This window comes from Felis catus, chromosome B3 (assembly GCF_018350175.1).
Source record: "Felis catus isolate Fca126 chromosome B3, F.catus_Fca126_mat1.0, whole genome shotgun sequence".
Taxonomy (NCBI): Eukaryota; Metazoa; Chordata; class Mammalia; order Carnivora; family Felidae; genus Felis; species Felis catus.
Window position 1 is genome coordinate 90,119,164 of NC_058373.1, and position 23,868 is coordinate 90,143,031.

The 23,868-nt window shown below is 37.5% G+C and overlaps 1 protein-coding gene across 6 annotated transcripts in view; it reads left to right on the forward strand.

The window, feature by feature from the left end:
* LRFN5 (leucine rich repeat and fibronectin type III domain containing 5) overlaps positions 1-23,868 on the forward strand; it is a 249,620-nt gene that overhangs the window by 43,813 nt on the left and 181,939 nt on the right. Inside the window, exon 1 of one of the 6 annotated variants that reach the window (XM_045059864.1) lies at positions 6,363-6,856. The exons of the other annotated variants lie outside the window; for them this stretch is intronic. The gene's annotated coding sequence lies outside the window, so the exon portion shown is untranslated. Of the gene's footprint in view, positions 1-6,362; positions 6,857-23,868 lie in introns of those variants that run through there. 6 annotated transcript variants of the gene reach the window in all.

Sequence of the window (23,868 nt, forward strand, 5' to 3'; positions counted from 1 at the left end):
ATTTGTGGCTGGAGAGATAAGCCTATTTATAAGTATTGTCTTATTTATTTAGACATGAAAACAGCAAATACATTCTGTGCTCAGCTCATGGAAAGAGAGCAAATTGTGCAGATTATTTGCTATCACAACACTGTCAAGAATCCTCCACAACCACAGTCAATTTGAGCTTCTTTAATGGAAACTTTTAATGAGTGTTCGAGTTACGCTATACTAATGCAGTGTTACTCAGATGACTTTCGCAGATAATGTTGAGATCATTTTAAATTTGGAAAACACTTAAGGTAAGATATTTACTTATCACCAGAGATCAAAATAAAGACCCAAATGTAAAATATTTAGCTATTCAAATACTAGGATAAACTGAGGTGAACAAATTGTACTTTTGTAGTGCTCTAAGGCAAGAATCATGAAGAATTTCAGATTTCATTTCTTAAACATTATGTTTTTCTTTTTGATAAAAAGAAATGAAAACACAGTTAATAAGCAAATGATAAGTTGGTAAAAGATATTCTTAGTGTAGATGAGAGACAAAAGTTTGATATATCCATGATATAAAGAGAAATATAACATTATAAAAAGATTCTTAGGATGGAATGATCTCCATGTGTTGAAAGGGCAGAAGAAGGTGATTGTGTCTAAAATGGTGTGATAAAAGAAAGTGGAGGGAGGGATTGTGTTCAGAGAGAGAGAGAGAGAGAGAGAGAGAGAGAGAGACGCCTTCAGATTACAGAGAGATTTGAGAGTTTCACTATAAAGTTTAGGTTTTAAGTGTAAGTATATTCCATTGAAAATTTGAGGCAGGAGAGTAACCTGACCCCCTAAACACTTAAGAAAGATCGCTCTTACTCAGAAGGGAGGCTGGGCAAGGAGTATGGAGACCAATAGAATGGCTGCTCTACTGGTATTGGAAAGAGGTAAAGATGGACTCCAGAAGGGCTGGAGAAGTGGAAATGGAGAGAAGTCACCACATTTCGGATATATTTTGGAAATACAGCTGACAGGTCATGCTGAGTGAAACAGTAATGTTCAACCACTGAGTTTTTTTTTTTTCTAATTGAGGTATAGTTGACATAACATTATATTAATTATAGGTGTACAACCTAATTCAATATTTGTAAGTATTGCAAAATGATCACCCCAAGAAGTCTTGTTAACATCTGTCAACAGTTACAGTTTTTTTTCTTATTATGAAAACTTTTGCAATCCATTTTCCTACTACTTTCAAATGTGCCATACAGTATTTTCAACTATAGTCATACTTCTGTACATTATATTCCCATGACTTATTCATTTTACAACTAGAAATTTGTACCTTTTGATCCCCTCACTCATTTCATTTACCTCCTAGTCTCTTGGCTAAGGTAACCATCAATCTGTTATCTATATCTATGAGGTCAGTTTTTTGCCCTTTTTAAAATTTTTATTTTAGATACCACATATCAATGAGATCATGCAGCATTTACATGTTTCTGTCTGACTTAATTCACTTAGTGTAATATCACCAAAGTTTATGTGTTTTTGCCAATAGCAAGATTTTATCCTTTTTTATGGCTGAATAATATCCTATATATATATATATATATATATATATATATATATACACACACACACACATACACACACAACATTTTCTTTACTTTCTTTATCCATTTATCATTTTGAACACTTATGTTGCTTCCATGTCTTAGGTATTGTAAATAATGCTGCAATGGGAGTGCAGGTAATCTTTATGAGATACTGATTTTATGTCCTTCTGATAAATATCCAGAAGTAGGATTACTGGATCATGTGGTAGTAGTCCTATTTTTAATTTTTTGACTAATCTCATACTGCTTCTCATAGTGGCTGCACCAATTTATATTTCCACCAAAAGTGTACAAGAGTTCTCTTTTCTCTACATCCTTGCCAACACTTGTTATTGCTTGTTTTTTTTTTAAAAATTTTAACATTTTATTTATTTTTGAGAGACAGAGCACTAGCGGGGGAGGGGAAGAGAGAGAGGGAGACACAGAATCCGAAGGAGGCTCCAGGCTCTGAGCTGTCAGCACAGAGCCGGATGCAGGGCTCAAACTTGCAAACCGTGAGATCATTGTCTGAGCCGAAGTTGGACACTCAACCAACTGAGCCACCCAGGTGCCCTTGCTTGTCTTTTTGATACTAGCCACTCTGACAGGTGTGAGATGATATCTCATTGTGGTTTTGATTTGCATTCCCCTGGTGATTAGTGATGTTGAACACCTTTTCATATACCTGTTGGCCATCTGTATGTTTCTCTGGAAAAATGTCTATTCAGATCCTCTGCCCATTTTTTAAATCATGTTGTTTGGTTTTGCTATTGATTTGTGTTAGTTCATTTCATATTTAGATATTAATTCCTTATCAGATGTGTAACTTGAAAATATTTTCTCCCATTCTGTAGGTTGCCTTTTCATTTGTTGATGGTTTCCTTCTCTGTGCAACCTACAGAATGGGAGAAAATGAAATGAATGTTGTCTGAGCAAGAAGGATGTTGAAAATGTGAAGAAGGTGATGAATAATGAAAATCTGATATGGTAGAGAAGAGGCCTCCATAAGATCAGAAAGCTGTTGAAGTGATTATTTTAGAATAAGAGTAACTGGGAAGGATTGGATGTGATAGTCAGATAGGAGGTGCTATTCTCAGTTATGAGAAGTCTGTTGTACAACCATATGCTTGAGTGACTGAGGTATGATGGAAGAAAATATCACTGAGCCAAAGATACAAGGAAATAAAAGGCCATGGTGTTAGATGGATCATATTTCTGACTTTAAATGTAGCTAAGAATGATGAGGGTGTCATTTGTAGATGAGGATACAGTAAACCAGGAACCAAAAATCATGATTGAATGAGGAATATGATACAAAACAAAGAATGTCAGCTGGTGAGAACAACGGGGAAGGATATGGAGTGGAAAAGTCTGATGACATGCATTTCAAAGGAGTTGGGGTTTTGAAAGAGGGAGGAAACTGTTAAAAACCAGGGAAGAGCAAAGAGGACACTTACTCTACCTCCATGCTTTTCTTACTCTCCTTATTTACTTCCTCTACTTCTGTGTATCAGAGGGGGAAAAAGCCTCTTCTTGAGCAGGGGAAGGAGAAGCATGTCTTCAAGAAGAGCCAAGTATCAGAGTAATAAGTTGAAGTGAATTTCAGAGAAGAATTAGAGAATCAGAGAGCAGGTTTTAAAGGGAATAATAGTAAGTCTTGTGAGGGAATACAATACAATAATTGAATTATATTGTTTTAAATACAATAATAACAACAATTGGTGTTTTAATGATGGATGAGTGAGGAATAGTTGTAAGGTATCATAGCAATATCTCTGGTCCTTAGGTCTGGATGTTATTTAAAATATCAGGGAACCTACCACCAGGGACTGATGAAATTTTGTCAAGGAAGGAAAAACTTGCAGTGACCATTCAAGGAAGTTGTTTGTAGTCTTGGGAGAATGAATGCATGAAAAAGGAGGTGATTGAAGAAGGGCTGGACTCTGGGTGGAGGAGGGCTCTGGATTTTCCTGTGGCTGGAGGTATTTTTAAGTCATTGTAGAACATAAGTCAGGAAGGTATCTGTCATCTCCTGAATTGCTGAAATCAGTGTCAATGCCAACCACCATCTAATGGGCCTTCCTGTACGACAAAGGCTGGAAGACTAAAGGCTATAGTACCCAGCCAAATTTCAACAGAGTTTCTGTATGTGTTTTAGATTTTGTCAATCAAATGGATTTGAGTATGAATTGAATTTGGAACTGAGTTAAGGGGAGGGGGGCACAGGAAGAAGGCCATCGTCATTCTGCTGGTACAGATGGCAAGGGGCAAAATGCTTGTGCAGTTGGAAGTTCCCAGCCCCAACACCTGGTTTTAGTGGAAATAGTAGCAGCTCCTTTGCATTATTTTTGGAAGCATAGCCTGGAATCTGCCTCTTGGGCCTTGTCAGTGGATTTTTAAAAAGTCATCTCTATACCCAATGTGGGGCTTGAATTTACAACCCTGAAATCAAGAGTTGCATGCTCTACTGACTGAATCAGCCAGGTGCCCCTCTCTTAGTGATTTAAAAAATATTTTTTAATGTTTATTTTATTTTTGAGAGAGAGAGAGAGAGAGTGCGCAGGGGAGGGGCAGAGAGAGAGAGAGAGAGAGAGAGAGAGAGAGAATCTGAAGCAGCCTCCAGGCTCTGAGCTGTCAGCATAGAACCTGACCCTGGGCTAGAATCATGAACAGTGAGATCATGACCTGAGCTGAAGTTGGCACTTAACCGATGGAGCCATCCAGGTGCCCCATCTCAGTGATTTTTTTAAACCATTGTATATCCTATGATAAATGTCCTTTGCTTAAACTACCAGAGTGAATTCTTTCCTTTCCTAAAACCACCCCTCCCCAATGTAGATGATTCACCTGAGGTTGGGCAGCCGATCTAATATTACATTGGTTGGGAAGTTAAGAAGTATTAACTAGGATCATCAAATTTTCTCTCATGATTTTTTTTTAGAAATAAAGTCATTTATGAGAGATAATGGATGTTACTTACAAATTTTTTTTAATCTTTATTTATTTTGAGAGGGAGACAGAGTGTGAGCAGGGGAGGGAGACACAGAATCAGAAACAGGCTCTAGGCCCTGAGCTGTCAGCACTGAGCCCAACACAGGGCTTGAACTCACAAACCGTGAGATCATGACCTGAGCCGAAGTCGGACGCTTAACCGACTGAGCCACCCAGGCTGCCCTATGGATGTTACTTATAAAAGGTGAGCCTCATTCACTGGATAATTGGAGAGAGATAATCTTGAGTGGATTTGTAGTGTGTGTGTGTGTGTGTGTGTGTGTGTGTGTGTGTGTGTATGCACATGTGCGCATGTACTCAGGTAAGCATATGTCTCTGAAATATTGCTGAGTAGCTTAGAAATGCTATAAAGTGACTCTTGATCATGACACTGTTTTCCCAGAATCAGAAACTGCCCTCACCAACATACTATCGATTCTTTTCTCCTATTCACCTTTCTATTCTCAATTAGACACAAATGTTACTTGAAACAAGTCACTCATTAATTTCTGAGATATTTATGGTAAAGCCTATGTGTGTGTCAGCCAGTAGGCTAGGTGTTGGGAATACAGGTAAGGAATGAACAGGCAGGATCCTTGACTGCATAAAGCATTCTGTCTGCTACAGAGGTAGATGCTAACAAAACATATTAATTAAATATGATGAATATTTTGAACAGGGAAGACTTGGGTTTAGGGAACAACTTCAACAGGGGGATGTAAGCTCGTGTAGGTGGTTCTTCTTAGGGAAGTTTGCTGCCAGCTGATTTCTGACAGATGTAATAGTAGGTTTAACAATACATACGGTAGTAAACGTAAATCTCAAAGGCTTGACTTAACAAAAATTTATTTCTTGCTCCCTTGAAGCAAATGGAGGTTGATTGGGTGGCTTTCCTCTCAGTGTGAACCCACATATCCTTTCCTTTCTTCCCATTGCTCTGTTTTCTCTAGGGTCTCCTCACATTCCCCTGCTGCATCGACAGCATTCAGCTGCCCAAAGAACTGAGCCGATTTGAGGAAGATTGTGTATCTGATACTTAATAATTTCAACCTAAAAGAGATTGCTCACATTCCATAGAGAGCAGTCACATGGGCCTGCGGAGATGCACAGGCAGGGTGGAACAGAGGCATTTGGGAAACACAGTCCTTGACAGAGAAACTGCTTCCCAGTACTCTGCAAAAGAGGGAGACATTTACTAGTTTAGTAGCTAGTTGTCTCTGCCACAGGAACAGAAACAAACACACTTGCATTTTTGAGAGATAACTAGCCTCATAAAAAGCTGACTTAGAGGACAATATGACTGAAAGTGAACTGTTACTATTATTAACTTTAGTACCTTTGAGGAAATGCTGTGCTTAAATAGATATTTTCATCCAGCACATAGAAAATCTAACCCTTTAAATTTGGGTCAGAGATTAAAGTGAATAGTGGGTATGATGTGCTCTGGGAGCTAATGCTAGTGTTCTATGGAAGTAATCTCCTAGAATTTAACCCATGACCCCATTTACAAACTTGAAATATTTAGGAGAATCCCAGTGGTAGAAAAAAAGTGAATTTGACACAAATTCTACTTTCAGTTATTGTGTAATCTTCAAATTTAACCATTGTTATTGACATGTCTTTATATTAAATTTCTAATATCTGAGAAATCAATGCAAACAATGGAGAAAAGCTACAGAATTTGAATTGTTACAGAAGAATTGCAGGGTACAAAAAACTCAGTAGTAATACAAATGGGCCTGGGACAGCAAATTTTTTTCTTTTTTACTTTTTAAAGTTTTTTAAATGTTTCAAAATCTCTAATGTTTTTAGAAAGCAGACTGTGATAGTGTGATTTGTCATAAAAAAATATATGTATCTGGTCTTTGCCCCTGTGTTTTGGCACTGAGCTCCTAAACTCTTGGAATTTCCAGACAGAAGCAGCAAAGGTGTTTCTTGTTATGTTAATGAGGTGACTGTTAGACCCCCCCCACCTGAGGATGGCAGCTGGTTGCCAGGGGAACCAACTTTGATTGAGAGTTGGAACTCTAAGTCCCACCCCTGAGCTCTGGGGAGGGGCAAGGGCCTGGAAACTGAAACAACTGCCCAAGGCTAAGGATTTAATCAATCGTGACTGTGAAATGAAGGCTCCTTAAAAACCCAAAAGGGCAGGGTTCAGAGTTTCCTGGTTGGTGCATGCTGGGGGAGTGGCCTCCGGGAGAGGGTATGGATGCTCCTAGCTCTTTCCCTCTCCCTTGCCCTATGCATCTCTTCAGCCTGGCGGTTCCTGAGTTATATCTTTACCATAAACTGGCACTCTAGTAAGTAAAATGTTTCTCTGAGTTTTGTGAGCTGCTCTAACAGGTTAATTGCATCCAAGGAGGAGGTTTTGGAGCCTCTGATTTATAGCAGGTCGGTCAGAAGCTATGGTAACAACCTGGGCTTGTGCCTGAGCATCTAAAGTAGGAGGGGGTGGGGGATAGTCCTGTATATAGGACTGATGCTATCTATCTCTGGGTAGTGTCTGAATTGAATTGAATTGTAGGACACCCCACTGCTGTTTGAGAATTGCTGGTTGGTGTGAGGAAGCCTTCACACACACATGTTGGGTCCAGGAACCCAGAATAGAGCCTTTTCTCCAACTATTTTTGAAAAAAAAAAAATTAGCAGTAAAGCTGAAAAATACATTTCCAATAAATTTTCCTCGAGATGAGTAATATTTTGTCACATATTTGTTCCCTCTTCCTGTTTCTTTCTCAGATAAATGGATAGCTAGCTAGCTAGAGATACAAGTGTTTTGCTGACTAGATGAGCTATTGTAGTTATCATGACCCAAGACCTCTATATACTTGAGCGTAAATCTCCTCTAAGAACCAGGACATTCTCCCGTATAAAAATAATACAGTTTGCCATGCAAGAAATGTAACACAAATGTGATACTCTTATCTAAATATAGCGTGCATTCAAAGTTCTCTGATTGTCTAGTCATGTCATTTATAGCTAGCTTTTAACCTAATCTGGGATGCAAACAGAGATCATGCATTGCACTTAGTTATTGGGATGACTTTCTCTGCCTTTAAAAATAATATTTTAATGGCACTGACATTTTTGAGGGGTCCAAGCTAGTCCTTTGCAGAATGTTTCTGAGCTCTCATTTGTCTGGTCATTTCCTCATGAGTAGATTCAAGTTGAACATTTGTCATAGGGTATTGCATTAAGACGCCTGTGATACTAGTTTCCCCCATTATTGCTGATGTCACATGTCTATGTAATTAACAGTGGTGTCTGACTTCTCCATTGGAAAGCTACTACCTTTTCCCCTTTTGTCATTGATAAGTAATCAGAGAGATGATATTTTAGGAATATGTAAAAATCGCTTTCCTTGACAACTTTAATCCTATTGAAGAACATGGACTAAACTGAAGGGTTAAAAGCTTATGGCAAAGTGATTATTTCTATTTTGATTGTTCCCGTGTCACTCCTTCCCTACACACTACCTGTCTCTCTTGTTTTGTCCAGCCCTCTTTTCCTTCCTTCCTGCCTTTTTCCCTTTCCTTCTGTGACTTCACTGCAGAGTCATGGATTCAATGCTTTATACCTACTGTGATCTCAGTTTCCTTTTCTATAATTCCACTAGGCAAAGACATTGTGGTGGTGTCTACCACATCCGAGATAAGTTGCTGCCTCACACGCAGTAAAATGTATGTCGTATGCAGAGTTGATTTGGGGAGAGCACACAGAATGATGCCCTGTACATGATAGTTATGAAGTATGTATATCCTTTTGATACAACTTCTCAGTTTTCCAGTATTTCCTTACTTCTGGCACAAGAAGGTTGCTTTGTCCTCTTCCTACCAGTCTTGTTATCAGTTATGTCTCCAGGAATTCTAGTTCTTCTTAATAGGATCGGTGTTTAGAAACCAAGGTCTGGGCATTAGATTTAATGATGTCTTTTAAAAAAGCAGCCTTATAACAACAAGTAGAAAATAAGTGAGGGCAGGGCATTCCTACAGTACTGCTATTGTAGTAGCATAGGTATTTTTAGGTCACTGGAATTTATCTAGAGAGCAGTGTGTTCAGTGGCTAGGAGTGTGCACTCTACCACCACATTACACAGTTGTTGTTGTTGTTTTCCAAGCTGCGCCTGATCTACCTTTGTGACTTACTAAGTTATTTTATCTCTGTACGCCTTTGCCTCTTCATCTCTAAAAGGGATGTAACATAGAACTTACCTCATTGAATTGTGATTCCGTTCTTTTGTTCAACGTATTTTTATTGAACACTTAATATGTGACAGATACTCAGCTGTGTACAAGACAGGCAAAATGTATCTCAGAAGCCTTCATTGTCATGGGGGGATAGACTCCTGTCCCCTCCAAAACAAACAGACAAACAATATATATGTGTATATGCTGATAGGTTCCAAGGGAAAATGAAACTGGCTAAGGGTGGGTGGTTTTGGGGAAGCCTGCGATTTTATACAGACCGGTTGGAGAAGTGCTCAATGATAATAGAACAGAGACTTGAGGCAAGTTGAGCACTAAATCATGCTAATGACTAGGAGAGTTTTTCAGACAAGAAACTGCAAGCACACAATCCCTTAAAAGGGTGAGTGATACCTGGAATGTTCTAGAACAGGTGGCCATGGTAGTGGACCTGGGTCAGTAGGAGGCACAGTTAAGTGGCAAGGATGAAGCCATGTCAGGAGGGCCTTTTAGAAATTTGTAGAGACCTGTATTCTGCCTGGGGTGTGAGGAACCATTAGAAAGTTTCCAGAGAATAATGGTGACACTATCAGATATGGTTTAAAGAGATTGATTATTCTGGCTAATTGGTTAGAAAACAGACTTGATTAGGAATAGAAAGAGTAGTTATTGCAATGATCCTATATTATCCTGCAGATAGGGTGTGGCAGATGGTGGGAGGAGGTCAGATTCTAGATATATTTTGAAGATGAAGACTGCAGGATTTGTTAGGTCAGATGTAGAATGTGGGAGAATAAATGAAATCAAGGATGGCTTCACAATTTTGGCCATTAATTTTAGGGTTATGATAAAGATTGCATAGATAATTCATATAAAGCATTTTCAAACAAGGCCTAGGACGTGATAAACAATCAATATATGTGGGCTTTTTACTATTTTTCATGGGTGTCACTCTTTTTTCCACTCTTTTCTTTATGCCTTTATGTTTGTTTTCATGTTTTTGACTTCTGGATTTTAACTTGGCTGACACCTTAATGCTTTTTCTGTCAACTGCTAACCATCTAGCTATATAAATTTTAGTAACGCAGTAATCTTAGTGCCAATGACTAGGACTGAAATCAGCATATAGTTCACTTACTGTGTAGCTATGGGCAAATTACTAATCTCTCAATTTCATCTCCTATGAAATGAGGATAATGATATTTACCTCCCAAGGCTATTATGAAAATTAAAGAATATCTAGATTCAAAAATGAAAGTCACTACAAAGTATGAGTTATTGCAGTTTTTATTGTTGCCTACACTCTGAGAAGGCTCTTTATGCTAATCCTAGCCACTTAAAGGCATGAAAGAAATGAATTTGAATGCATTAGTCATTCACACTGAGTTTTATTCTTGTTTGGTGATATTTGAATGTTTTTATTGGTGAGATTTGTTTTTTATATTTCGCAGTTTGGGATTTATTGAGACCTGAGCAGCTCTATTGAACCACTTTTAAAAAGGTTTAATGAACCCAAATCTTTCACTCAGGATGAACATTGGACCCAGGAAGGGAGTGAGGCAGAAGACAGTTTTGAATATATGTTTAAGTCATTCAACCTAAGAGGGCTCCACACCTTAGTGCATATTAGATGCTGCCAGGGTACGACTATGGAACACTACTGTTAGGCTTTGAATGCCTTGATCACTTATGCAAAAATTAAGGAAGGAACACCAAGGGACTGAGGGTGGCTTTTGTTCACCTCATTTCAGTTGTTAGGTTCTTACTGAGACTGAAGTTGGGGGGAAAAAGCCCTGCAGGTTTTTCTTAAACCAGGTAGGAACACATAGCACCACCACTGTTCATTATTTTATAGGAGTTTGCGGCTCACAGGTATCTCTTCACGTAGACTTATTTTAAACTAAAAATCCTCATTCTCTCACCCATGGAGTTATGCTTCTTAGCCTGATATAATTATTCCTAATTATTAGAAAAGGGAATTGAGGCCAAGGGAAACTAAATCACAGGGTCATTTGCTTACTAAGTGGAAAGACAGGAATAGAACCTTGTTTTCCAGTGGGTCCTCTGTATCTCCCATCTACATTTCGGACCTATGTTTGCTTATGAAATATTGGTCTTTTTTTTTTTTAATTTTTTTTAACGTTTATTTATTTTTGAGACAGAGAGAGACAGAGCATGAACGGGGGAGGGTCAGAGAGAGGGAGACACAGAATCTGAAACAGGCTCCAGGCTCTGAGCTGTCAGCACAGAGCCCGACGTGGGGCTTGAACTCACGGACTGCGAGATCATGACCTGAGCCGAAGTCGGCGGCTTAACCGACTGAGCCACCCAGTCGCCCTTGAAATATTGGTCTTTAGGTATCAGAATTGTCCGAATCAGCAGAAAAAAAAAAAAGGTGATATTTGAGCTTTTGCATTTCTTTATAAAAGTTTTATGGAGAAGAAGCAAGGTTATATTTTAATTAAGTTTTAAACACAAGACAGATAAAATAACTTCACAATCCTGTTTTCAGTAAAGGTTTGGGGGTCCTTATGTAATCTGTTCAGCCAGCATGTGCATATGCATTTCACTTTTACCATAAATGATGTAAGAGCAAGTAGAAAACTGTGCTTGTCACCAGAATTAGTTCTCCTGTCTGACCCATCTCAGGAGAATATCAGAAATGTAGCATTTTAGAATTAAATATAAAATAACTGTATAAAAATAGTTACTGCATTTGGTAGGAAGCTCATAAGGTAACTTGAAAAATTCCTTTGTAACTAAGATACAAATGGGTTTTAAAACCCTTTGATATTTATGGGCACCTTCAAAATATGGGAAGAACATTTAAAGCCATTTAAAATATTTAAGTATTTTTTTAACATTTATTTATTTTTGAGAGACAGGGAGAGACAGAGCATGAGTAGGGGAGAGGCAGAGAGAGAGGGAGACACAGAATCTGAAGAGCCTCCCAACATGGGGCTCTAACTCTGGACCACGAGATCATGACCTGACCCAAAGTCAGATGCCTAACTGACTGAGCCACCCAGACATCCCTAAAATATTTAAGTATTTATAACTTGTTAGGCAATATTGTGATCACATGATGAAGCCACATATATATATATATATGTGTGTGTGTGTGTGTGTGTGTGTGTGTGTGTGTGTGTGTATGTGTGTATGTACATATATATATATATATATATATATATATATATATACACATAGTCATTTTGAAAGCTTAGTTATAAGGGGAATAGGCATGAAATAATTTAATAAGTCCAACCCCCCCCTTCCCCTTCCTTTTCTTTGTCAAAGACACCTTGTGGAATTGATGAGTCTTAAATATATTTGTCATCAGGAATATTCTTGCTTTCTTTTACACAGAGAATAGGAATAGGAATTGTTTGGTTAAGTGAAAGAGGCTTTTGAATATGAGATTTGAGAAAAACCCTGTAGCCTATATCTGCATTTTTTCAAGCCTTAATTAATTTTTATGAATTAAGCAGGAATTTTATTTCTAAGTCATCAAAGATTGTTACAAACACAAAGTATCCTTTTAAAAGTATCCCACATTAAATCAAAGGCACATCATCAAAGTAGGGGCACCTGGGTGGCTCAGTCTGTTAAGTGTCCAGCTTTAGCTCAGGTCATGATCTCACAGTTTGTGGGTTTGAGCCCCACAGCAGACTTTGTGCTGACACCTCAGAGCCTGGAGCCTACTTTGGATTCTGTGTCTCCCTCTCTCTCTGCCCCTCCCCTGCTCATGCTCTTTCTCTCTCTAAAAAATAAATAAACGTTAAAAAATGGAAAAAAAATTCATTTAGGTTGTAGTATTTTCACATTATTTTGTTTTTAATCATTTGCACTGTTCTGAAGATCACATTTAAAAATTTTTTAAAGACATGAAATAATGCATTTTTATTTGTTTTTAAGTGTAACCATAACTATAAAGTAGAGGAACTTAAGACAAAGATCTAACTTGCATCATACACAGACAGGATGGGGCAATCTAATACACAACACAATGTGAATCTTTCCAAATAAGTTTGCTAAAAATACAGCTCCCATGTTTAGTGTTACAAATAAAACAATCTTCTCATTTAGAAAAATCAAGACATCATCTGATTAATAAAGCCTGTTCTTCCCCCTGCTTTAGAGTTGCTTGTCTTCATTTAGAAACTGTAAATTCATGAGGAAAAAAACAGGTTTTGTTATGGTCTATAAAGATCTTAGGAACAAATTACAAATGTGCACTTTTTTAACAAACACAAATGTTTTCTTTCTCAAAATGTAAACATTCAATAAATAAAGCAAACATAATATTCCAAGTATAGAAACACTAGTAATTCATTTATGAAAGAGGCATATTTTAGTATATATTTGGTGGTGGTGATGTAGAAAACATTGGAGCTCAAGGAAGAATTCTTGAGCCGTCTTTGGGGCAAAAAGGTGGTTTTATTAAAGCACAGGGACAGGACCCATGGCAGAAAGAGCTGCCCAGGGTTGATTGGTGACTGATTATATACCTTCAAGTTGGGAGGGGGTCATGGACAGTGTTAAGCCTCTAAGGAATTTTGGAAGCACGGTTTCCAGGACCTTGAGGGGGCTAGCTATTGTTAAAACAAGGTTATTTACTATTGTCTAGTAAAATATTAGTCATGAGACCCTTCAGATGTATTTCAGTGGGCCATAAATTTGGAAGATTATTGCTAACATATATCTGGGGCAGGGAAGTGGGTTGGAGAATCAGGAAGTTTCCAAAGGGATTTTTATATGTTAAAGAAGACTTACTGGGTCCTGGAGGTCTGGCTTATGTCAAGCTAAGGTTGCCTTCTGCCCTTAGCAAAGTGTCATCATCCCTGCAACTGAGTTCCTAGAGGATTGTCACTGCCTGTTTCAAGGACTTGTCCATGGGCTGTAGACAGTAAGGAAATTTACTTTTTCACTTGCCTTAGTTTCCCACATCAGTAACTTTTTTTGGTCTTAAATATAAAAGCACTTCACCAACAGAATCAGGCCATTATTATTTAGTCTCCTTATCAGAGGAGAAACAGTAGAACTTTGGCTCTAGGATCAGGTGACAGGAAAGGATTGAAATATCTAAAAGTCATTTGGCTGGAGAAAAGTGTTTTCTTGAGACTTGGAGGCAGTCATTCATTGCTTTGCACTTACAAGTATTCCTCAGTGAACTTCTTCCCTACAGTCTTTAGAATAAAGCATAGGATCTGGACTCCAGAAGGGGTTCCTTCCAGCTGGAGCACCTACCAGCAAGGCACCCTTGCGAGCATGCAGAATGCTGTGCTGTTGAAGCTCGATAGCCACCTGCAAGACCTTGATTTTCTCCATGCTGGCCTCTAGCTGGAGCTGCTCCCTCGGGCAGTGTGGGCATTCTCTCTGGCCCCGGAAGACAGGGCGGCCAACTGTGCTAGGTGCACTCAGGCCTGAATTATTACATTCATCTGTAGTCTAATAATTTACAAAGTACTAAATAATCAACAATTTAATACTTCTTTACCATTAATTAAAGGAACAAGAGATTTTCTTAAATCTTACACCTAAAAAACAATCATTATTTTTTGGGGGTCCTGTGCTTAAAGAGTTAAGTTATGTTACAGGAATCTATAAATCATTTTAGACCCAATGCAGACAATAGCTGTTAGTATTTTACATTTGAATAAGATATTGAAAACACATTTGTCAGAGATGTTTGACCTTGAGAAAATACCAGACTGATTTTCCAAGGAAAAGACAGGCATTTTTATTCATAGAATTATGAAGGGGAAAGAAGAACCTATAATTTTACTTGATATACTTGTGGTAAGTGTGTGATTGGCACTTAGACCATCTTCCTTTAATCACGACTTAATTAATACATACAACTTTGTTCAGGAAAAGTGGTGAATAATAATTCATTGATGCTTTAGTTATTCACTTTTTACTCTCTGAAAGTAACCTCTAAAATCTTGTATCTTTCAAACCATTTTTTTTTCGTTCAATGTGTGCCATGGAATTCATTTCTAATATATCAAAATTTTCTCATGTAAATGTAAATAATTTATAATGAACTTCATAAAAATTTTGCATATGTAGCCAATGACAGATATTTATCCTATTAAAAGATTGAATTACATGTACCTTTTTCAAAAAATTTTTAATGTTTATTTATTAGTTTTGAGAGAGAGAGCATGTACACACGAGTGGTGGATGGGAAGGGGAGAGAGAGAGGGAGAGAGGGGATTCCAAGCAGGCTCCATGCTGACAATGCAAAGCCCAATGCTGGGTGGATCTTGAACCTGTGAGATCATGACCTGAGCCAAAATCAAGTGCTGATTGCTTAACAGACTGAGCCACCTGCGCCCCTACCTTTTTCAAATTTTTAGCATAAGTTTCCCAAATACTTTAATGCCTTGAAAATTTTCTCACTGTTTATTTTTCAGTTTAGAAAGAAGGACAATCTTTATTTACTATTAGTTTAGTATTACCTATGCCCTTGGATATGATATATCAATGGTCACTACATTTTAATACATGTAGTTTTTGTTCAACCCATCAGATGTTTTCTAATCACAGATTTTTATTTTTTTAATGTTTATTTTTGAGAGAGAGAGAGAGAGAGAGAGAGCGCGCGCAAGCAAGCAGAGGAGGGGCAGAGAGAGAGGGAGACACAGAATCTGAAGTAGGCTCCAGGCTCTGAGCTGTCAGCCCAGAGCCTGACACAGGGCTTGAACTCACAAACCACAAGATCATGACCTGAGAGGAAGTTGATGCTCAACTGACTGAGCCACCCAGGTGCCCCTGTAATCACGGATTTTAGGGTTAACACCAGTTTATCTAATTAAGCAAAACTGGTTGCACTTACTTACTTTTTTATTTTATTATTTTTTTGCATTTACTTATTAATTCATAATTCTCTTCCTTAATTGTTCTTTTCTCCTGCCTCTATGTATACTGTTTTTATTGTTGTTGTTGTTTGTCTTAGCCCCCAGAGCCTCTTTCTACTCTTTGGTCATCTCTCAGATCCTGTTCATTGCCTTTCTTTCTACCCAGAACTATGCTGGATCGAAATTTTTGAACATTTGCAAGGCACTACTTATATACTGGATTATAATTGTATCCTGGCCCACAGCCTTGATTCTCCCACTCCTAAAGTCAGAAAACATGCTGTTTTAGTCCACATGACTGTGCAAGGATTTTCTGTGCATGTTCAGAAGACTGGCTTGCATAAGACATTAGAGGATTTATTTATCCTTTTGTTCTAGAGATTGGAGCAATTCATTTGTCATGTTTACCTTAATGTAACTACTTAGATTATGTGGATCAGTGGTACTCCGATGGTAGGTAAGTCACCTGGAGTGCTTGTAGAGATACTTACTGTTGGTCAAACATTCTGATTCAGTAGGTAGTGGGTGCTACCTGGGAAACTATAGTATTAAGCAGAAACCTAAGTGATTCTGGTTCATGTGGTCCAAGGATTATACTCTTTAATAAAAAATGGTAATATTTCTCCCTATGAACTACTTAGGGTAAGAAATTAAAGAAGTTAGGATACTTTGGCCAAGTCCTTTACTTTTTTCTACCTATTTGCAACAGTAAGAATAACTCTAGCCCCAACTTTGGATTCATTACACTTAAATCTCTTGCATTCTTATATGACTTGAGATTTATTTCTATGACGTACAAAAGACAGACCCCAGTTTCAGATGGCTTAGAGGAAATTTAACTTGCAAGTATATCACTGGTTCTTCAAATTATTAAAACTAAGAGAATGTTTTAGAGATAGAAGATACATATTGTAGATAATTTATTCTAATCCCCTGCTTCTAAATTAAAAAAAAAATATCTAGTCTTTTTAAAGGTTTTCTAAATTAAACATAAGCTAGTTATTGGTATCGTCACTAGTAGAAGACAGGTCTCTTCAATCTGAGTAGGAACTTCTTCCCACTGAACCAATATTTTATTTTATTTATTTATTTTTAAAGTTTATTTATTGAGAGAGAGAGAGAGAGAACGAGAGAGTGAGCACATGTATGCACGAATGGGAGAGAGGGAGGAGAGAATCCTAAACAGGCTCCATGCTGCCAGCAGATAGCCCAATTTGAGGATTGAACTCACAAACTCAGGAGCTCCTAAAGCAATATTTTAAAATTTTTACTATTTATGAGAATAACCTGAGGTACCTATCAAGATGAATATTCCTGGACTCAACCTTGGAAATCTTGTTATATAGTAAGTAGGGAGCATAGGAAACTTTTTTTTTTTTTTTTTGGTAAATGTTTATTTATTTATTTTGAGAGAGAGAGCATGAGCAGGGTGGGGGTGGGGCGGGCAGAGAGAGAGGGAGAGAGATAATCCCAAACAGGCTCCATACTGTCAGCATAAAAGCCCGATGTGGGGTTCAAACTCATGAACAGTGAGATCATGACCTGAGCTTAAACCAAGAGTTGGAGGCTTAACCAACTGAGCCACCCAGGTGTTCCAGGAAACTATCTTTTTAACCATTATCTAGGGAGATTTGAGTATAAGTGGTCCAAGGACCACATTATGTGAAATATTGTATAATATCCTGCTAAAAGGGTTGAAGAGTTAAATAAATAAAACATGATAACAAGCCTTAATTAGTTAAGGAAAATCATTCAACTAGGCTCCACAGCAGGCCCTGGGCTAATAGATTTAGTCTTTACCCTTCAAGAAATCCACTGGTTAGAGGTGGTGGTGACAATTAGGCAAATGAATTATTTACAGCATGTTAGATGACATGGAGCACAGGGAAAGGAGTGTCAGTAAGGCCATCAGGAAAAATACCCAGAGAAAGTGACCTTGATGGGGTGAGTAGACTGTGACCTAGGGCTCTCAGGCAGTGCATGTAGCTTGGGTGGGGGAACCATAAACAACAAAAATTTGTGATGAGGGAAAGCATGACACATAGGATTGTTACAGGATATAATATATGTGCTTAGCACCCATCGTAAACATTCGGGAAATGCTTGTCATTATGTATATTTAACAGCAGACTAAGGCTGTAAGAAATTGGAAAGAGAATCCCATGAGAGACATTGATTTGGGAGGGCCTCAGGCCACTTGAAGCTTTATATCAAATAGTGAATAAATACTTAGGGCGGATGCTACTGTCTATAGCTCATTTTTATGAACTCACTAATAAATTATTTGTGGGAGAGCCAGCAATTTTCTAGGACCTGGGCCTTGAGCATCTGGGAAGATGAAATTTCAAGGAGATATCATAAATGGTATCAAATATTGCAAAAAGGTCAAATGTGAATAACAGCTGAAGAGTCTCCAACAGATAAGGTTGTTAGCTCTTCATGACATGATTCTGATGTGGGTGGTTAAGAATAGGTTAGGAATGCTGATAAATATTCACGCCCCTGCCTTCCAAATTGGGACTATTAAATTAGAATCTCTGGGGTATATGGCTTAAGGATCTTGACTAAAAAAATATCTGGGAGATTATTTTGCAGACTGGGGTTTGAGAACCAGTGAACTAGAGAAATGTATTTCAGTATGTGGTAGGAACAGAACTGAAAAACTTTAACCAGTATACAGGGGAGAGGAAGTGTAGATAAAGTGTAGATAAGATTTGTTATGTAAGCAAGGCAGGAGTTAGGAAGGTGATTAGGTCAATGGAGGATTTTTGTTTTTATATTTTGTTTGAATTAACACAAACCCTGGGAGTCCTTAAGTATGTTATTGTCTGATTAGAGACTTCAGAAGATACTCTGGGATCATTTGCTTACTACCAAATAACTTGTATCTTTTTTTTTTAAAATTTTTTTTCAACGTTTTATTTTATTTTTGAGACAGAGAGAGACAGAGCATGAACGGGGGAGGGGCAGAGAGAGAGGGAGACACAGAATCGGAAACAGGCTCCAGGCTCTGAGCCATCAGCCCAGAGCCCGACGCGGGGCTCGAACTCCCGGACCGTGAGATCGTGACCTGGCTGAAGTCGGACGCTTAACCGACTGCGCCACCCAGGCGCCCCATAACTTGTATGTTTATTTGAGTTCTGAGGCTGTAGGTTTTTACTAATTTGCCAATACAGTGATCTAATTTATCCAAAAGTTAAACATTTAGGAATCTTCAAATTTGAAGCACATTCCCCCCCAAAAAAAGACTTAGTAAAAGGACTTAGTAAAAAGATTTAGTAAAAAGACTTAGTAAGTGGATCACAGAGCTGGGATGTGAGAAGGGTAGGACAGCATTTTAAATTGTCACATCATTCATTTTAATAAAAAGTTTTTAGGTTCTTACTGAGAGGTAGTTTAGCATGCCATTCTCATCATTCTTTTTTTTTTTCTTAGTTACTTTGTTTATTTTATGTATGTATGTATGTATGTATGTATGTATGTATGTATGTATGTAATCTCTGCACCCAACGTGGGACTTGAACTTCTGATCCCAAGATGAAGAGTCGCATGCTCTTCCCACTGAACCAGCCAGGTGCCCTTTAACACATCATTCTTAACACCCATGTTTATATTTCTAGTACTAGCATAATTTTTATGCCAGATAGCATTAAACTCTTTAACTGTCTTCTATGCTAAATACCAAATAATGACTATGCAACCATGTTTGTCTGCAAAAAGACTGTCAGGAAGTTAGATAGATGCTTCACTTCTGCTTTCTAAATCTTGCAGAATTTCAACTTTTGGTTGACTCTCACCTGGGCAATTCAGAGAAGGAAATTCTGTGAAGCATAGTTCCCAGCTTAACCAAGTTGCCACAGCACAATCACCCCATAACTTATATTGGGAGTACTTTGTGTTTAGGAGTCTTCTGTGCTTTGTATTTGGGAGTCATGATGGTTCCACATACGTTATGAAGTTGTGCCTTGACAACAACAGAAGGGATGCCATGTGAATCAGAAGGCAGTCGTTACTATTGTTCTTATTTGTCCTCTTCCTCTTACTTTATAAAGAGATAGCTTTTATTGGCTATGGTCTGCATGAACTGTGGAAATTGTTTACCCACAGTTTAATTTTATTTTCTTAGAAACATGAGAGCTAGGGTAACATTATCATTTTCTTCTAACAGATGAGAGAGCTGAGGTTAATGGATATTGAGTAATTTGGCAAAATTATAAGATCTTTCTATTTAAAAAAATGTTACTCATAGTTTGTTAGATTCAGGAGTATAGTCAAACCACTGTGCTATGGAGAGAAAAACTAGGATTTCATTATTAGTTTGAATAATGGTAAGAAGAATGACCAGAGTTCAGGTAGGTGTTTATACTTCTTCCTGTTTGGAGAGGACTCACTTTGATCCCTTAATGTAAATAGGCCAGAGGTTGACAGAAAGGCCAACCAGAAGGTCACAGCTCACCAAAACAAAGAGGACTGGGAGACATAGTACAGAGCCTCACAGGACAGAAAGAACTGATAGGAGGTAAATTGCTTGCCTTGGTATTGGTAGGGGAAAGCCTCCTAGTTTCTAATCTACTCTGAATCCTTTGTGTAGAGACAGAGCGGGAAGAGTACCTAGAAATATCTAGTTATCAGAAAAAAATAAGAGTAAGGAAGGATCAATTGAATGGAGTATAATTTTCCTTTTAGAAAACGTTGCTCATATGTAAAGCAACTGCTCATAAGAATTATTCCATTCTTCACTTTCTAGCATAACGTGACTGTCCATTTTAGTTGTGCATTGATAGCCTAGTGAGAATCTGGCAGAGAGTTTGTTTGTTCATATGTGCTCTGTAAGCTGGTCTTCATGCAAACAAAGCAGGACATGGAACCATGAACTTGGAATTAGAGAATGTGGGAAGAGTTACTAGTTATAGGGAGAAAAAAGGTAAATGATACCTGTCCAGTCTAGTTTATAAAGGGATTATACTTAAATATTAAGGTGAGCTGATATAAAAATCAAATATGTTATTCTTTGAAAATGAAAAATATCTCATGGGAGGGATACAGCTTGATCAATATACATTAAACAACAAAAATAGGTTTACCTTATTATTTTTAAAAATTTTTTAATGTTTATTTTTGAGAGAGAGAGAGAGAGAGACAGAGTGTGAGCAGGGGAGGGGCAGAGAGAGAGGGAGACACAGAATCTGAAGCAGGCTCCAGGCTCTGAGCTGTCAGCACAAAGCCTGACGCGGGGCTCGAACTCACAAACTGTGAGATCACGACCTGAGCCGAAGTTGGACGTTTAACCAACTGAGCCACCCAGGCACCCCCAAAATAGGTTTACTTTAGATTGAAATTGTTCATATGTTCACAGTAGCAATCATGATAATATGTTTTCCATTATTTCTTTCCTCCCCTTTTTTTCTCACATAATAGTCCTGACTGTTACAAACACTGGGAAAATATCCTCATTTACCTCACCTTCCATCATTCCCAGAAACATAACTACAAAATTAATCTCTCCTTATAAGTGTTTGCAGATCATTTGTATGGAATACATAGGAGTTAAAGTTACAGTTAATATTCTCTCCCATAGGCAGTTGCTAATTTTATCTGAGTGCTGTTACACCTTTAGTATTTATTTATTTATTTATTTATTTATTTATTTATTTATTTATTCATTCATTCACTCATTCATTTATTTATATTGAAGTGTAGTTGATACACAATGTTTCAGGTATACAACAGTGATTTCACAAGTTTACATGCTATTGTTTAAAATTTTTTTTTGAATTTTTAATGTTTATTTTTTGAGAGACAGAGACAGAGCTCAGATGGAGGAGGGGCAGAGAGAGAGTGGGGGGTGGGGGGAGACACAGAATCCGAAGCAGTCTTCAGGCTCTGAGCTGTCAACACAGAGCCCATCGCGGGACCTGAACCCATGAACCGTGAGATCATGACCTGAGCCAAAGTTAGATCCTCAAACGACTGAGCCACCCAGGTGCCCTACATGCTATTCTTTTAACTAAATTTTAAAGTGGTGTCCAAAATAGCTAATAAGTAAACAGTATTTAAAAATGCAAAATGTATGCTATTTCTCTAACTGCAAAAGGTAACAGCATGCCAGAACATGTTTAAAGCAATTTTCAGTTATTTGTGCCAACATTTTGTATCTTTTTTCCTAGTGGCAATTTTTCTTGGTGGTATTTATTACTAAGATTAATGAGTTTGACTTTCACTAGCTTGAGAGCTAAGTAAATAAGTTCTTAATTTACTTGGGGTGTTTTAGCACTCAGACATTCTGGAATTTCTTTTTTAATCCAATGACATTAAAAAACCACTTAGGAATAATTATACAATGTACATTCAATCTCAGAAGAATTGTTTTTCTACTGTGAGGTAGAATCCAATCAGAAAGAATTTTTAAAAGACTTTCTCCTAACGTGTTCGTATTGATTGAATTGAGATATGGTCCACACAAATCAATACATGAGAAGACAAGTTGTGTGTGATGACAGTAATTCTATCTGCAGGGTAACTGCCAAATGTCTGGGTACCAATGATTGTATTTCAGCTGGCTGGTCAGCACATGATAATTTGTCAGTAAGTCATTTTGGTTTCTCTGACTTACAAAATAATACTTATTTTCCTCAAAATATACATTTTGCTTACTATATCAATATTATTATATATGTAATATATATATTATATATTAAGACTAGCAGGGTTGAAAATGCCCATTTTTAAATTTGACTTCCTTATCTGGCTCTTCAGAGAATGGATGGTCTCAGAATCCACATGCTGTCTGGTTTCCAGTATTGGTTTAGGCAGGAAGGTGCTTGTGGCCAGGTGTAAGACAATGATATGCTACTGCAGCTACTGAAATGTTCTCTACTAGGGACATTTCTGCTTACCAAGGCTAAAGAAAACCAAGGAAGTAGAGCAGCAGATTACATTAGGAATTTCTATAAGGGACTATCAAAGGAAGGGGCAAGAAGTACCATTCAGAGAACCATGTAATTGGGTGGGACTTGGAAGTCTCTAATCTATCCTCCATCCAGTGCAAGAAGCCCACCGGGGCATTTTCTCCCACCACTTACTCATTTCTTGGATTGGCAGTGTTAATTATCAGTCAGTGAAACACATTTTACATAAGTAAGAAATGATAAACATCAGAGTACCAGAAAAACAACCCACAAAGAAGAAATATTTAGGATATTCAGTTCAAGGGCAAATACACTTTACTATCATATGATCCTGCTTAGTTTCTTACCTTTTTTAGTTCTGAAATTTTTAGTAAAAACATGCAATTTCTATTTTTAGAAACCAGGAATGAGATGAAGCTGAAGTTCTCTTCAACAAGAGAATAGTGGTTCTTTAAAAAAGACCCATTGCAGTTTTAATGTCTACAACTGATACCCATTATTCACCTAAATTACAAATTACATTTCTTTTATGATATATATGTCCATTTCTAGTTAGAAATGTAAATCCAACTATAATACTGTGTTAAATTTATTTTTACATCTCTCATATTCCATTGTGACTGAATATTTCATAAAATTTAAGTTACCAACTTTGTTATCAAGGCATATTTTGCATCAGTGTTCAATATGTTTGGTTGTATATTAATTCATGGGTATTTTCTTTTAACCATAGAGATTTCTTCAGAGACCACTTCTCACTCCAAATTTAACCGCATTCTATTTTGTTCTCTTAGGAAGAATCTGTATTATTAACAGTAATTGAAAGATGGTAAGAAGTCACATATTCTAAGAGTTTTTACATTATGTTATCTGGATGTCTGTAGGTGCCTTTGAAAGAAAATTGTTTAATCTGTGCTTTTCTTGTTTTGTCGACACCCTGAGTAGTAATTGTGGTTACAAGGCATTGAAGTCCATTTAGAGTAGTTTTACACTTTTTTTTTTCTTTTTTGGTAGGCAAAGGGAAGAGTGCAGTAATTTTATCATATGATTATCATGACATTGGAAATGTATCTCTGGGTTGTAGAGGACATTTCTGCAAAACCTCATGATTGTAATTTTGGATCATTGAGGAAATGTTTGAAACCAGTTTGCACAGAAGAGTTTCACAATTTAAAAAAATGTCAAAATCCTAGCCATAGAGGAAGATACTAGTTTTGTACCCATTTTTCAGAAACGAAAACTGATATGGGACGTGTTTAAAGTATGCTGTGCTGGGCCACACTAACCAACAAAGATGATATATTTTAGTAGTTTCCTTAATGAATATTTCAAATGAAATATACTTCTGTGAATGGCC